At 37.9% G+C, this 16,794-nt stretch overlaps 1 non-coding gene across 1 annotated transcript; it reads right to left on the reverse strand.

Annotated features, from left to right (window-relative positions):
• Window positions 1-4,431: 4,431 nt before the first annotated feature.
• On the reverse strand, window positions 4,432-4,584 carry LOC148035742 (5.8S ribosomal RNA). The gene has a single exon (XR_015691039.1). It is a non-coding gene; the product is annotated as a 5.8S ribosomal RNA (ribosomal RNA).
• Between the last annotated feature and the right edge of the window lie 12,210 nt (window positions 4,585-16,794).

The following is a 16,794-nucleotide window of genomic DNA, read 5'->3' on the forward strand; positions in this document are numbered from 1 at the left end:
ACCCCACCTTGTTAGATATGCTTAATGTCCCACCCTTGTAAGGTGCCACCACTGATCCATTGTGCTCTAAGTTGTAAGGCCCTCATTATGAGGAGAAGCCAAGTGTGAGGCCAAACATTAGCTAGATCCTGACTTGTATGTTAGATGAGGTCTATGTGATTGGATGACAAAAAGGTGACCTTTGTGAATCTAGCTATTGGGTTAGATAGAATCTTTATGTTGATAGCAACTCAAGGCATAATGCATCGAGTTGCGGAGTATGGGAGTTATTACGGATCCCTATTTTGGGGTCGGGGGCAATGCCCCCAGTCCAATGATAAATGCAATATTTCTTGGAGTATTCCCTATCCGACAAGGTAAGGTTCATAATACAATTGAATATGACCAACTAGACTACCTTCTCGAGCTATAAAAGGGAGACCCATCCAAAGCCATTATCAATCTATATTTCACTCAGTTGGAGTTATTCCAGCTAGCATTAAGATCTTCACTTATCATCTATGTGGGGATCACCATCTAAGCTTCATAGTGGAAGCACACAGGTGGACATAGTCATCTTAGTATTAGCTCGTTTGAAGTTAAAGAAGTTTATGTTCTTCTCATATTTATTGTGTATTCTTTACTCCTTGCTCAAATTTTGTCTGTTGTGCCATGTAATTTTACATGGTAGCCTAAGGGGATATAAGGAGTGAAGAATACGTGAGAGACAAGGGCTTCAACATCATAGAGGAGAAATATTATCTACTACATTAGCTAGTGGTATTGGCACATCAAGTGGTGGTGCTGTTGTACCGACAATTTAAATACTGAGGATTCATTCCCCACCAACCTTTAGCAAATACAAGTTAGATGGTACAAACTATACTTTGTGGAAGTTTAAAATTATAGCTATCCTTAAAATTAGTGGTGTTGGCACATCAAGAGGTGGTGCAGTTGTATCGACAATTTAAATACTGAGGATTCGTTCCCCACCAACCTTTAGCGAATACAAGTTAGATGGTACAAACTATACTTTGTGGAAGTTTAAAATTATAGCTATCCTTGATTCTTATGAGCTTTTGGAGACAATACTCAGGATTAACCCAAAACCACAACCCCCACACCTAACCCATCAAATTTGAGTATCTGGTTCCTCCAAATGCAAATATTCTGCCAGCTTGGAAACATAGAAACATAGATGTGTTGTGTGCCTTAGTTACAAACTATTCTAGCAATGATTTGACCTTGATTCAGCATATAACCAAGGCATTAGATGCTTAGAACATACTGAGGAGTCAATATTATTTTGGCAATGCTTTGACCTTGATTTGGCGTATAACCAAGGCATTAGATGCTTGGAACATATTGAGGAGTCAATACAAAATGGAAATCAAACAAGGATTCAAAACTCGGAGAAGTTTGCTCAAGGAGAGATAGGTAAAGCATTCATCATTCAAGTTAAGAATTTGTGTGACTAGATATCTAGTGCTAAGATACAAAAGACTAGTGAGAAGCTAGTGAGGAGGTATCTTCAAATTTGTCCACCAAAGTTTGATGGACTAGCAACTACCGTAAACACTCACGTAAGACCCCAAGCATTAACATTTGAGGAATTTTGTGCACTACTAATGGAGGAGGAGTTGCATCTTAAAGCTCAAGAGGGTAGAATCAATGGAGATGTTTTATTCTCCACCAATGTGAAAGGGAAAGGTGATTCCTCTATCAATATTGACAAAAAGAAGAAGGATGGTAAGAAAAAGTTTCAAGGAGTGCTTCTACTATAAGAAGAGAGGACATGAAATTGCAAATTATTGTATCAAGAAGGTAGATGAAAAGAATGGCATGATGAAGACTAAAGGGAAGGAGACAGCTAATATGGTTGAAGCAGAGTTGGAAATATTCATGGCAACCATTGAGAAAGTGTGCCTTGGTGCAAGAAGTAATAATCTGTCATTGCAGCAGTTGGAAATGATGCAAAATACATTGCAAAGGACACATGTACTATTTTCTTTGGTGTTGCAAATGGTGAACTCAAAAATCTTTCAAATGTGTTGTATATTTGAGAGATTAAGAGAAATATGTTATTAGTTGCTTCTATAATTGATATTAGCCATGAGGTGAAGTTCATCAAGATAGGTGCAGAAATTATCAGTAGTGCTGGAAAGTTGTCAACAAAGGAGAAAGAAGGAAAAATTTGTATGAGCTAATTTCTCTTATAGCCATTGCTAGTGTGGGCATAAGTAAACTTTGGCATGAAATATTTGGTCACATTGGTTTTGCAATGTTAAAAGGAGATGCATAAGTAAGGAATGATTGCTCACCTACATGTAGTAATTGAAATCAAGGAATCATGTGAAGCTTGTATGATGGGTAGTCAACAGAGAAAGGTATTTCCACAAGAAAACAATAATAGAGCAAAGGCTCCTCTAGAGTTGGTGCATGCTGACTTGTGTAGTAAAATGCCTACGCAAGCCTTGGGGAAATCTTCTTGTTTTATGTTGATCGTTAAAACTGCAGTAGGAAGATGTGAGCTATTAAAGAGGAAAAACTCCTCATGAGGCCTATACTAGTAAGAAACCATGTCTCACACTTTAGAACTTTTGGATGTGCATAACATTCACATGTTCGAAGGTACAATCAAGTTGTGGGAGTGGCTCTAATAGTAAAGGGAATACTCCTTGGCGGACTGGGGAAGGTTCATAATATGATAAGATAAGTTGACTGAGTCTACCTTCCTAGTCTTTAAAAGGAAGATCTCTCCAAAGCCATTTTCAATCTATTTTTCACCCTGTTAGAGTTCTTCCAGTTCTCCTTTAGCTCTTGACCTATCATTTGTCTATATCGCCATCTAAGCTTCACAATGGAAGTGCATGGGTGGACAAATCCATCTTTCTATCAGCTCATTTGAAATTAAAGCAGTTTCTATTCTTCTCATATTTGTGATGTATTATTTACTCCTTGCTCAACTTTAATCCACTGTGCTGTGTAATTTTACATGAATCCTTGGAGCAATCCCCCAACCTTGATGTGTGGTATAATATCAGTTTCATTGTGCTACCCTCCATGTCATTCCCTTATGTTTGTTGTGCCAAGTGAAAGAAACATTTTTTGATGTGGGAAAGGATACAAATACATTAGCTTATTGATATTTCACATTAGACCCTCCTATGCTAGTCTTTCCTTATATATGGGTGTCTAATTTGTGTGATTATCCTCTTAGCCAATCTAGTCAAATTCATATTTGAGGCCTTACTTGACTAGTAGATTGGTGCTACCTTTCCCACAATCCCTCATATAAGTAAAGCTTTAATTACAACAAAAAAAACATGGGCCCTTTAAGGAGATGATTAAGTTGGCAATTAGTTGATATTTTGATAGAATGCACTCTCCAAACTTAGACATTCCCTTGTAGTATATGAGAATATATACTTCATTTAAGAAGAGGACCATATTAATTCCTTGTTAGTGTAAGGGATGCTAAAGCAAGCATGCCTTGGTTGAGTCATGGGTGCAAGTTGCATTCAAAGACTCGATGATTCGTAGAATTTTGCAATTCCCACCATGTATCACATTTCGCTACGTTCTTTATCATTTTGCAAGAGCCAAGATATTTGCTGCTGAGAGTCGGTGGCCTCCATTTGCTTCCCTCCTAGAAATTTCAAGCACTTATTAACTCTCTTTTCAAAGTCATATTTCCCTCGTATTACTTGTTCAATATTGATCTCTTGCCCATATTTAGCCTTGGAAGGAATTTACTATCCACTTAGGGCTGCATTTCCAAACATCTTGTCGCCTCATCGATGGTGCCTCATGGAGTGACATGGTCCAAGCTCGATAGGGATCTCCCCTCTCAAACACCCCTTTCCAAGGAGACTTGTACTCAGTCTATTGTAGAGGACACCTCTCCAAACTACAATCTCCATGACAAAATCTACATGATTTTCAAGCTGGATCTTTTTGGTTTGCTCACCACTACTAGGGAAATCCTGGTTAGTTTTTTTTCTTCTCGCCCCTCCCAAAAATTGGATTATTGATGACTTGGGCCCTTCAAGATTCTTGCCCAAGTAAATCTAGTCACCTATCACCTTCAGCATCCCTAGTCTATGAAAATCCATAATATATTCCATGTTTCAATCTCTAAGACATGTTGTACATCTAGTATGTTTGGAAGAATACCAAAGCCATTGCCTCCAATCATAATTGAAGATCACCAAGAATATGAAGTAGACAAAATCTTGGATTTGAGAATTTCAAGAGGCAGATTATAATATCTTATCCAGTGGAAGGGCTATGATGCAAGTGAACAAACATGGAAACTAGCTTCACATCTTAAAATAGCTCCTATATTAAGGTTTGCAAATTTTACCTTCAATACCCAACCAAGCCAAGGCCTATTCAAAAGCACACTACCACCCCTCGTGAAACTCGATGCTAGATGGGGGGTAATGTAAGGGACTCTCAAGTGAGCATGCCCTTGGATGAGCCATAAGTGCAAATTGCATTCAAAGACTTGATGATTCGTAGAGTTTTGGAATTCACATTATGTAACGCATTTCACTGCATTCTTCATTGTTGCAAGAGCCAAGACATCCATTACTAAGTATCACTGGCCTCCATTCACTTCCCTCCTAGAAATTTCATGTATTTTCAACTCTCTTTTCAAAGTCTTTTTGCCCAAGTCCCCCTGACTTGAAAGACTTGCTTTACTAAAAATTTCTAGTCCTCCTCTAATTTTTGCTAAAGCATAGACCATAATTCCAACTTTATAAATATAATTATGTTGCCATAGGGCCATAAGGATTACAATGATAATCAAATCTTGCACATACACATACTAATGAATAATGAATAATCTCGCATACAAGCATACTAACAAATAGTAATTTGTACATCATTAATGCCTAAAATAATAATATTCATACCAAAAGTGCTGCACGGGTAAATTAAAAATTCAATGCATTTGTCTTGTGGCTACTAATGACTTGGCCACTAGAAACAAAATAGAGATTAATTCCATGCATATCCACTAAGCATAATATGACCAATGCTAATGTATACATATGCAAAAAACCACCATTATATGGAAAATAAAGAGTTTTTAAAAATCCACAAAATAAGTAGATAAATAATATATGATTTTCAAATGATCAAATATTACAGCACTAAATGGGGTTAAAAAGAATATATTCTAAAAAACAAAACAAATAAGAAGTGTGGCTAATCATATGCTAGTGTTGCCTTATGCAATGAATTTGTACTAAGTCAATGAGAAAAAATAAAAAATGTAAATAAATGATGATTAATATATGTTGTCTTATGTAGTAGATTTTCATATACACTATGTTAGATAATCATAAGTCACAGCAAGATATGACAAAACTTAATGTGATTGTGAGTGGTATATAAATGTTATATAAACATAACTCGGAGTATGAGATGACTTCTGAATCCATTGAGATTCCTCAACAAAATGATTTTTATACTTAACTATATACCTATAATATTCTCTATGTATATGAGTAGTAGCCTTGTCATGGTGAAGATAACTTTAGGTACTAAGAATTGCGTATCATCTTCAAGAAATGTACGATCATTTATAACTAATGTGATTAGGTTCACTTAAATGGTGGTTTTAATAAGCTACTATGGAATGAGTTGTGTATTTTCTAATGAGAAGGGATGCTCAATATGAATGTAGTATTATTAATCTTGTGGAAAATACAAAATTGCCTATAATATTTTGGAGGTAGTTTGAGCTTCTGATGGAATTTACTCTTCTCTTTTCAATACAAAGACATACGAAATTCTTTTTTTTGAATACCATAGCCTTACGCTTTATGTTGGCTTAAGCAATATATCTAAGTTGAGATTTCTTGAATTTGTCAATGAGATTTTCTAAAATCTTATGGTTAGTTGCGAAGGCATAAGAATTGAGATAGACACACAATGGAAGGGAGATAGGCACAAGATGTGCTCAATCAATCTTATTTTTCTTCATTATTCATTCTTCATTCTCTTGATTTTCCATTATCCACACACTACAATGAGTATGTCATAAAGTGGATAGAAACTCTTTGACCTTTAAGCTAGTTTAACACACAATCTTGCTTTTTTTCATGCATGCATAGGATATAGACTTAACCTATGACATGTTTCTCAATACTACCCCTCAGGCTTAGGACGAGCTTGCAAAAATAATACTCCAAGTACACTTCTACATTACTTAAACTTATCTTTACCTAATAGTTTGGTAAATATATCCATGACTTGGTCATTGGTTTTGACATGTACCAAGTCTATCTCTCGATCCATGACTTTCTATTTGATAAAGTGATAGTGCACTTCAATATGTTTTGTTCTTACATGATAGGCTGGGTTCTTTGCAAGCATAATGCTACTTATGTTATCAAAATATATGATAAATCTACCATCTATGTCAATTTCCATGTCACATAGAAGTAGTCTCGACCATGTTTGCTCACAAGCTGCCAATGCTACTCCCCTATACTCTACTTCTATGCTTGATAATGATATTGTAGGTTGTTTCTTGCTGATCTAACTCAACATGGCTAAACCAAATGAGAAAGTGTATCCACTAGTAGATCTTCTATCCATAATACTTTCTACCTATTATGTATCTATATATCCAAACAAGGTAGGCTTGATCCCTTTCTTATAAAACAAGTCAAAACTCACAGTCTTCTTCACATACCTCAGTGCCCTTCAAACCAAACTTGTTAAACTTGACTTGCAAGCCTTGATCAACCTTTTTTTCATTAGAATAAGGTTTTTTTGCTATAGTAGGCACATACAATACACCTCCAAGTTTATTCTCAATCCCATCTCTAGTGACCAATGGAAGACTACCAATATGCATAATTTTATGTAGTATATCATTTCTAGTGTTACATATTCTTCACTATGCATTTCTTGCTTCTTGTCAAATCGTTATTCATGATGTGTCATGTGGTTCATAGTCCTCAAATCTAAGAACCAATTCTCATCACTAGGTGGATGAGTCATAGTCTACCGAGAGTACATGCTCCATGGCAAACTAATGTCCTCTAGTTGATCCACCTCTAGAGGCATAACCTGGACCTCCATAACCACTTGCATTCTATCCATACTAAGTCCTTCCACAACCTCAAGATATAACATTCTACTTATAATAGCATTCCTTCTCATAATGACCAAACTATCTACAATAATGGCATGCATCATCTCTATGTGACTAGACCATCCTTTGCCTCTAGAGAAAGGTCTCCCCCTACATATCTAGGCATAAAATATCCACATTCATAAGAGCTATGACCATGAGTAAAGGCATTTTCTCAACCATAAGAAGATCCTCCATCTTTAAAAGGACTAACACTGCCTCTCTGATGATAAAAGACACTATCACCACTAGTGTTTTCCCACATTTGTTGGATGCATTAAGCCCAAACTTTATCTTTTATGAGTAATATAGCAATGAACTCCTCACATTCAGGCATAGATCCACATTTTGGACTGAAATAGAAGTGTCCAAGGACTTATATGCAGGGCCAAGTCAATTGAAAGTGATTGAGACCAAGTCATCATCAAGTGGTGCATTAATCAAAGCAAGATCCTCTATATCTACTTACTCTCTACAACATAATCACTAATGCTCCAATTTTTACACCATCCACATGTGGCCTTTGTTTCAACTCTATCTTTATTGCCTTTGTAAAAGTGCCATGCATCTGTTCAATTATCGCCCATGCACCCTTACATGTACTTGCCTTTTTAATGTGCAGAATCAAGGTATCTGAAATGCATATGGAAATTCAATATAGTACCTTCTTGTTTTTACATGTCCAATCCTTATAGGCCTTCTCCTGTTCCTCTACTAGCTCCTCAGGGAGCACAAGACATGCATACTCACCTATTACTAGGTCCCAAAGACCTCTTCCCATAGGAAAATTTTCCATGTAATAGGATCAAACACTAAAGTTCTCATTTCTCAACTTGTTCCCAAGAATCTATGGTATTTGTGTAGTTTCCAAAATTATGACTACTATAATTTCAAAAAATGAATATTGTACAATGTGCCAAATCACTAACAGGAAGTACACGTCAACTAAGCATAATCCACATGAGTTCTAGGACCACAAGCATCAAAATGGACCAAAATTTTGCATGTTAAATAAAGCTAGATGATTCAAGATTGATATATATTTCCAATTGATGTCAAAACATCAATACAACATAACCCACATGAGATACATCTCTTGTCCAACAAGAAACATTTATATGGAGCTCAAATGACAGTGCCTGTATGACACAAAAAACCATCAAAATATGAGCCAAACAATGACAAATTTCTCTATTTTTTTTAAAAAATCCAAAATTTATGTCCAAAAAATGCTCAATGCACGGTACTTTTCTTGGAACTTTAATGTAGTTTTTTGCACTCCAAAATGACACGTGAAAGTTGCATAAAAATAGCAATTTTTCCCTTGATTAAAATAATTATTTTCCTTCTTTTATAATGTGAGCACATGGATGTATGGACCGATTCTAATCTAACTATTTCAAAGCAAGCTCAATGTGAAAGAAAATTTCCAAAATAACTAGTTCCATAGAGGCTCTAGTGTGAATAGAGGTTACTTGAACTAGTTTAATTTATCATAGTGTGAAAGAAGTTATTTGGCGTCTGGGGGGTCGACGGTGGTGGTGGCTTAACCTTTCATTAAGGCTAAAAGCAATAAGAAAGAGATAATCATGACCACAATGATAGTGTTTCACTACCATTGCTCAATTGTGCGAGGCCTGGAGGAGTATGTTTTCATGCAATTCAAATCAATCAACAATATGTTATTGTCCTACTTGATCAAGTCGTAGACCTAAAGTCCCCCATTCTAGCTCAAAACTCAAAACTGAATAACTCCTCCTCTTTGGATAGACATAAACCCCTTGCTTCTCCAACAAGAAAGCCATGTGTTTCAGCAAGCTATCCTTGTTCTTCTGGCCTCAAGCAGTCCTCAAGCAGTCCCCCTAGTTAAGTAGGCCTTGTTCAAACCAAACTGAAACCTTACTATATTTCAATGTCTTCAGCCTTCAATGGCTTCCTAAAATGCATCCAATGTGGACAATAGAGCCCCAAAATCAAGCTCCAATAGCTCTTTCCATTTGAGTACCTATTTGGGGCTGATTACTTGAAGATTTGTAGTTGATTTACTTGCGGGAAACAAACCTCATTTGATGCACTCCTCAATTTGATTCTTCACTCTCACTCTAATATCAAATGAAAAGAATCAACATAAACATGCAATGGAAGGGAGATAGGCACAAGTTGTGGAGGCTCAATCCATCTAGGCTCCGACTTGGTTGTCATTGACTAGCATTTGGCTTCAGTTGGCATGCTTTGGATTGGTTTATGCCTATTGTCACTGCTTGACATTTAGGCTTCTTGCATTTATGCTTTGGTCAGATATGGATGCCCCTTGGTTTGCCCATGCTTGAAAGCCACTTGGAGCTTCGTCTTTGGATGTATTTGAGCATTTTGGACCTACTGGGCATTACATTTGGTTGTCAGTTACATGGTATTTGACTGCTTTCAGGCTTATGCTTTAGGGGTCTGAGATAGCTTGGGATTTATGCTCCGGATGTACCCTATTGGGATTTGGAATGTCTAATGCTATGTACTAGATGTATTTGAGTGTTGCTTACTCTATTTGCATTTGACTTTACTTCCATTGGGAGCCTCTTGCAATATTCGGATGTACACATAGTTTTACTTACACTTGAGCTTGAGCTTGTGGGACAGTTACATGCATTTGCTCTCTTGAGAGCTTTATGTTTGCAGTTAGTCTATAGTGGGCTGATTTGATACGCCATTGGGGAAGGCACTGATCTTTGTCATAGGTTTGTCAGTTTTCTATGCATCTTGGATGGTTATACATTGAGCTCCTTGCTCTATTAGTTGCGGTTGTGCTTGGTTTCTTCTCTTAGCCCGCGACCCATTACATGCATGACTTCTAGACCTATGAGATGTCTCTTGACTGACAAGTTATTGGTTTGATAGTTCTTGGTACCTTCTTGCCCCTTGACACTCATTGTTGGATGTATCTTGCTACCTGGCAGTTGCAGTGACATATGTATAAGCGATTGCTTTACTTTGGGATAGTTTTACATCCTATTGTCATTTATTCGAGCAAGGTGAAATCTGCAGATTTTGAGCACTTGTATGAGGGTAATGCTTATTGTTTGACATTCTCTTGGTCATATTTGATGGATAGGTGGTTTTCTTGGTGATATCCACTCTTTCAGCCAATTTTAGTAGTGGTTTTAGTGCATTTTCTACTCATTACAACAACCTACAATTTTGCATTTTTACTTTGATTTGGAACAGTATGACTGGTGGTCATCTGAAAGACACAGCTCTCTATAACATTGCCAAGTTGGATGGTACCAACTATGGGTATTGGAAGTCCCAAATATGGCAGGTTTTGGTGTAGAAGTTACAGATTAAAACCTTGCATTTCAAAGCTGTTAAACCCGAGGATATGGATGATGATGTTTGGATGGAAGTTGATGAGCTATGCAATTCTACCTTTATCTTGTCACTCTCAGAAGAGGCCCATCATAATGTTGTTGAAGATGAGAATCAGAGTGCATGGGACTTATGGGAGAAGATTCAAGAGCTTTATGCGCATCAGAGTCTTGCATCACAGATGTATTAGCTGAAGCAATGAATGGATCTTTGCATGAAGGAGGGGACATCCTTATCATCCCATTTCAGTCAGTTTCATGCTATCATGAAGAATCTGTTGTCATAGGGCATAAGCAATTAATAGACCTTTGCATGAAGGAGGGGACATCCCTATCATCTCATTTCAGCCAGTTTCATGCTATCATGAAGAATCTGTTGTCATAGGGCATTGAGTTCAAAGACAACTTGCACCCGTTGTTTCTGCTTGGCACCTTGCTTAAATCATGGGATGTTTCCGTACTACCATATGCACGAACAAGCTTGATGGGCTGAAAATCAAAGATGTTGAGAGTCCTTTATTGACTGAGGAAATCAAGAGGAGAAAGAATGATGCTTCCCGCTCTTCACATGCATTGACCGTTAGAGGTGGTAGACATGGCAGGTATGAAAATGATCATAAGGATAGGGACCCTCAAAAGTCTAGGTCAAAGTCACGTTTCCACAGTAAGTCCCGTGGACGGAAGTCTGATCTCACCTGTCATTATTGTGGGAAAGCAGGACATATTAAGCCGCAATGCCATAAGATGCGTGATGATAAGCACAAGGAAAAGGGAAAAGAGAAAGTGCAAGAAAAGTCTTCTAAGCCCAGCTGCAAAGTCCAGTGTGAAGACATAAGAGGTTAATGTCTGCAGGCCTTTGATTCAGATGAGGATTACATACTCATAGCTTCTTCATGCGATGCCTTACAGGCTTTTGAGACACATTCTATGTATGCGCAGTGTTGGATTTTGGATTTGGGTGCGTCATTTCATGTGACACCCTGTATTGTTCCATCTCTGGTTCATGTGACACCCTGTAGAGATTGGTTTCACACCTATCGTACCATCTCTGGTTCTCTACGTCATTTCATGTGACACCCTGTAGAGATTGGTTTCACACCTATCATACCATCTCTGGTTCTGTGCGTCTTGGTGATGACAGGTTTCTTGACATTATGGGCATTGGAGATGTTAGGCTGTAGTTTCCTTCTAGTAGTTCTTTTGTTTTGCATGATGTACGCCATGTACTTGCGTTGACTCGCAGCCTTATGTCAACTAGACAGGTTGATGATGTAGGGTATTTTGTATCTTTTGGAGACTCTGCATGGAAGATTACTCGTGGTAGGCTTGTGCTTGCAAGAGGTGCCAAGTCTGGCAACCTCTATCCCTTACTTGTATCTGGAGCTACATTAAATCATGTTTTTTCTATGGGTTCTATCCCCCATGTATCCCTCTAGCATGCTCATTTGGGGAATATGTCCCTTAAAGGAATGAAAATGCTCCGTGCTTTGCAGTATCTTTTGCCTTTTGTCTCTTCGCATTTTAATTCTTGTGATCATTGTTTGTATGGTAGGCAAACTAGAAATACCCATAAAAATTCTAGTAAGAAACACATAAGTGAGCCCTTGGCTCTTGCGCACTTAGATGTATGTGGGCCCATGCCCTGTTAGTCACTCAGTGGGGCAAAGTATTTTGTTGCTTTCATAGATGATTACTCACGTAAGGTTTGGGATTATCCCATAAAGAGAAAATTTGATGTCTGAGACACATTTCAACGTTGGCTTGCTTTAGTAGCGAACGAGTTTGGGAATGGGCTAAAATGCCTAAGGTTAGATAATGGGGGTGAGCATGTATCACGTGCTTTTGAGCAATTTTATGATGAGCAGGATATTAAGCATAAGTTGAGCACCCCTTACACCCCTCCCTAGAATGGTGTGACTGAACGCATAAATAGGACTATTCAGGAAAGGGTCCATAGCATGCTTAGCCAGGCTAACTTACCGCAGCACTTTTGGGATGAGGCAGTTACTACTGTAGTGCATCTCATTAACAGGTCGCCTAGCAGTAGTGGCATTGACTTTCAGGTTTTAGAGGAAATCTCGGCAGCCAAGCCCCCCTCTTATGATCATTTGCATATCTTTGGATGTGAGGCATTCTGCCATGTGCCCAAGGTCAAACGCAATAAGTTGGATCCTAAAAGTGTCAAATGCATTTTCATTGGCTATGGAGATGCAGGAGAGATGGGTTATCATCTATGGCATTTGCAGGCACAGAAAGTGATCCACAGCCATGATGTCATCTTTCATGAGGATAAAATGCATATGCAACTTGAGAAAGTGGTTGAGGTACGCAGAGTTATCTTTCAGGAGGAGCCACCTGCTCTCGTGCCCACTCCACAGCCAGTTAGACAGTGTGCAGCATCACCTGATGCTGATGGCTCGGATGCTAAACATGTTGATGTTAGACATGATGTTGGTTAGGCAGCAGAGCCTAGGTTGAGGCGTTCCACTAGAGATAGATGACCTCCTGACCGTTTTGCACCCTCTATGGATTATGTACTAGTTACAGATGCAGAAAAGCCTCTCACTTATGTGAGGCTATGCGGGTGATTGTCACTCTTGGGAGAGGGCTATGTAGTCTAAGCTTGACTCATTGCGTACGAATTAGACTTGGGATCTGGTTTCCTTGCCTCAGGGTAAGAAGGCTTTGCCATGCAAGTGGGTGTACACGCTGAAAAGTACCCCTAGACACCCGAAGCCGGCATAGAAGGCTCGATTAATTGCTAAGGGCTTTAAGCAGGAGCATGGTGTTGACTTTGATGAAGTCTTTTCTCCTGTGTTCAAGATGACCACCCTACACTTAGTCTTGGCCTTGGTTGCCCAGCTTGACCTAGACTTGTACCAGATGGATGTCAAGAGGACTTTTTTACATATGGACTTGCATGATGAGATTTACATGAAGTAGCCTAAGGGCTTTGTAGACCCTAGCAAGGAGCACCTAGTGTGCAAGCTAAAGAAGAGTATATATGGCTTGAAGCAGACACCTAGGGAATGGTACCATAAGTTTGATGCATTCATGTAGTCACAGGGCTACATCCGCAGTGCTATGGATCCGTGCTTGTACAAGAAGAAAGCCCGTGATGGTTCTTTACTGATTTTGGTACTCTATGTGAATGACATGCTTTTAGTAGGGATAGCTCATGAGGAGCTAGATGCTCTTAAGGCTCAGCTCAAGAAGATCTTTGAGATGAAAGATCTGGGACATGCCTCTCATATACTTGGTATGTGTATTACACGCGATAGATCTCAGGGACTACTCTATCTGTCACAAAGGGAGTACATTCATAAAGTCCTTAAGCACTTCCGTATGTAGGATGTTAATCCTATTGGCTGTCCATTACCTTCTCATGTGAAGGTTTCATAGGCCAATTGTCCGCAGACAGATGAGCAGAGGGCTGAGATGGCCAAGATTCTCTATGCATCATATGTGGGCAATCTTATGTATGCCATGATAGCCACCCGTCCAGATATTGCTTTTGCAATTCAAGTTGTGGCACCCTATATGGCTACACCTTGCAAGAAACATTGGGATGCCGTGAAGGGTATCATGAGGTACATGAAGGGTACAATAGATATGTGTATTTGCTATGGTAGCCAGGATACAGGAGTCGTGGGGTACACTGAATCTAATTATTCAGGACATGTAGATAGTAGAAAGTCCACTTCTGGCTATGTGTTCACTTAGGCTAGAGGGGCTATCTCTTAGATGTCTATTGTCAAGTGATTCAGAGCTCACTCATATTGATTAAAAACCTTACATTTTTTAGGGTTCAATGCGTATGCTAGGCGATGAAACCTTCTTTAGTCGCCTTGTGTTGAAGAATAATTTTGCACTGTGATCAAGTTAGTGTTGTGTTGGTGTGATCAAGCATAGAAAGAGCTTTGTCTTTGAAAAAACTATCTTGCTGTTCAGAAATTGGATTAATAAGGATGTTGCAGTTGACAGTGTCGTTGCTGTAATGCGTGGTTAATTTCACACGTGCGATGGGTAGACCATTTTTGCTTGGGAAGTTGTGCCATGTGTCACTTACTTTTTTGGCATGATAGCACTTTTATGGCTCCACTTTTATGTTCTTACACTATGGAATATTTCTCAACACTAGAACATCAATAGTTATGGTAGTTATGGGGATGGGTAATTTCTTATCTTAGAATATTTTAAAGGTTCTCTATAAATGTGGAGTTACCTTTTAAGGGCTCTAGCTATCTATCTTGCTTTGGCTATGATTTATTCTATTTTTCTACTCTCACTAAAGGATCCTTTACTTACTATTAGAAGTTGAATAAACTAAGTCCTTTGGACTAATATTCTTAAATGTTTACTGAAGGTAATGTTGGTTCTAAGCCAAGTCTAAATGTCTTGATTTAACCTAACTGCTATTGTTAGCAATTCTTCTCTACATGTGTAACTAGCTTATTCTTAAGTTCAACCAGCATACATTTACTAGGTTATTTCTAGATAATAATGATTTGTTCATCTTTCTCTTTATCATCGAATAACATGTTTAAATTCTAAATAAGAGATCTTAAGTAATATAATAAATATTTCATCATTTCCTACATCTCATTATTTTCTATATAGACTCATCTAAAGTTAATTTAATACATAACTTTTAAAATAGCAAATTTCTAATTATTTTTTGCAAGTTCCATCCTAATTAGATCTTTAAAAAATATTTTAAAACCCACACATAGGTGCCCTTTCTTTTTTAATTTTATTACAATAATATTGTACTATTAAATAATAACTTGACTAAAAGAATCCTATAATTTTAATTTAAATCACACATTATAACAAAATCAAAACCATATGTGATTCATAGATGTGCATTTACGAGTGTGTCTACAAGAGCATGTAAAGCCCTATTTAATTGCATGGCTAGTATGGAGCTCCTAATGCCAATTTAAACACGTAGATAAATGCACAAAAAACGAACTCTGATGTGCTATTAAAGATGCATGTAAATGTGTTCAAAATATGAAAATGTATTTAAACTTGAGACCCAAGAGTTCCTATGGTGCAAGATATCATGGTTAAGAGCTATCATGGAGGGAATACACTTTAATCCTCACCCACTCTTGTTCTCCATGTACCAATAACTCGATAAGGGTGTGGACACTAGCTTTCATTCACTTTCATGTGACAATCATTGCAATATAATTATGTGTGTATAAATTGAAAAAGACTAGCCAAGAATCAAATAGGAGAGACAAGTGCCCAACTTGAGTGAAAGCCCAAACTCAAAACCCCATGTATAAAAGCTAGAAAGTGAATGGATAAACTCATTCTTGTGTTGTGCAAACTTGAGAGTATGCTTATTCTTATTGCTTATATTCTATCTACTTACACTCCATCTTGAGAGTGAGAGTGTTAGAGCAAGGAACTTGAGAGGTGAAGCTTCTTCCTTGCACATCCTATTCTCTTCTTCCCCTTCTTGGGTGAGAAGTGGATTGGAGGAGAGGTTGGGTTCTCTCTTCTTCTTCACATTTTCTCTTGGGATTAGGTGCTTCTGGATTGGATTGGGAACTATGCAGTAGACGAGGTAGACTGAGTACCATTGCATAGATATGGAGCCACCATTGAGCTTTGACATTGCACTATTGAGCAGAAGATAAGGTGCTAAGTTCACTATACCGTCATTGATTCGTTCATTCTCACTTTCATGTGTTTTGGGAGAAGAATGGATAGATCAATGAGTGCAAGAGATGCTTCAACTACATGAGAGGTAGTCACTACCAAATCAAATGAAGCACTTGAAACAATAAATTTTTTGTCAAGTCCAACCAAATTGTGAATGCTTCGACATTTTGGTTTTGTTGCTGAGGGGAATCATCCATGATGGCATACATTCTCTTTATCATGCAGTGGAATAGAAGCACAACTTTAAAACAGAATAGGAGTGTATGCTCCAAAACAAATTAGGAGTGGTTTTGGAACAAGTGTGAGATAGACTAGGATGTTGATTTTTTAGATGAAAATGTGGAGTTACAATAGGCTAGGGAATTGGAAGAACCTTGGGAAATGACCTTAACCTCAAATAAACATAGAAAAAAAACCTTTTTTTTTTGTTCTTTGTTTATATTTTATAGGATTTAAAGAGGGCTTGCTTGCGAGTTTGAAGTAGCAAGCTTGCAGATGTGGTGGGTTTGAATTGCCTTCAACTCTCTATAGCTTGGTTTTTTCTTGAACCAAAGGCTTGGTCTTTGCAATTTGGACTTGCTTTTTGAGTTTTGGGTGGATACAAAATGTATTTCATGCATT

Source organism: Lygodium microphyllum, chromosome 5 (assembly GCF_053477565.2).
Source record: "Lygodium microphyllum isolate KBCC chromosome 5, Lygodium_microphyllum_v1.1.10, whole genome shotgun sequence".
Classification (NCBI taxonomy): domain Eukaryota; kingdom Viridiplantae; phylum Streptophyta; class Polypodiopsida; order Schizaeales; family Lygodiaceae; genus Lygodium; species Lygodium microphyllum.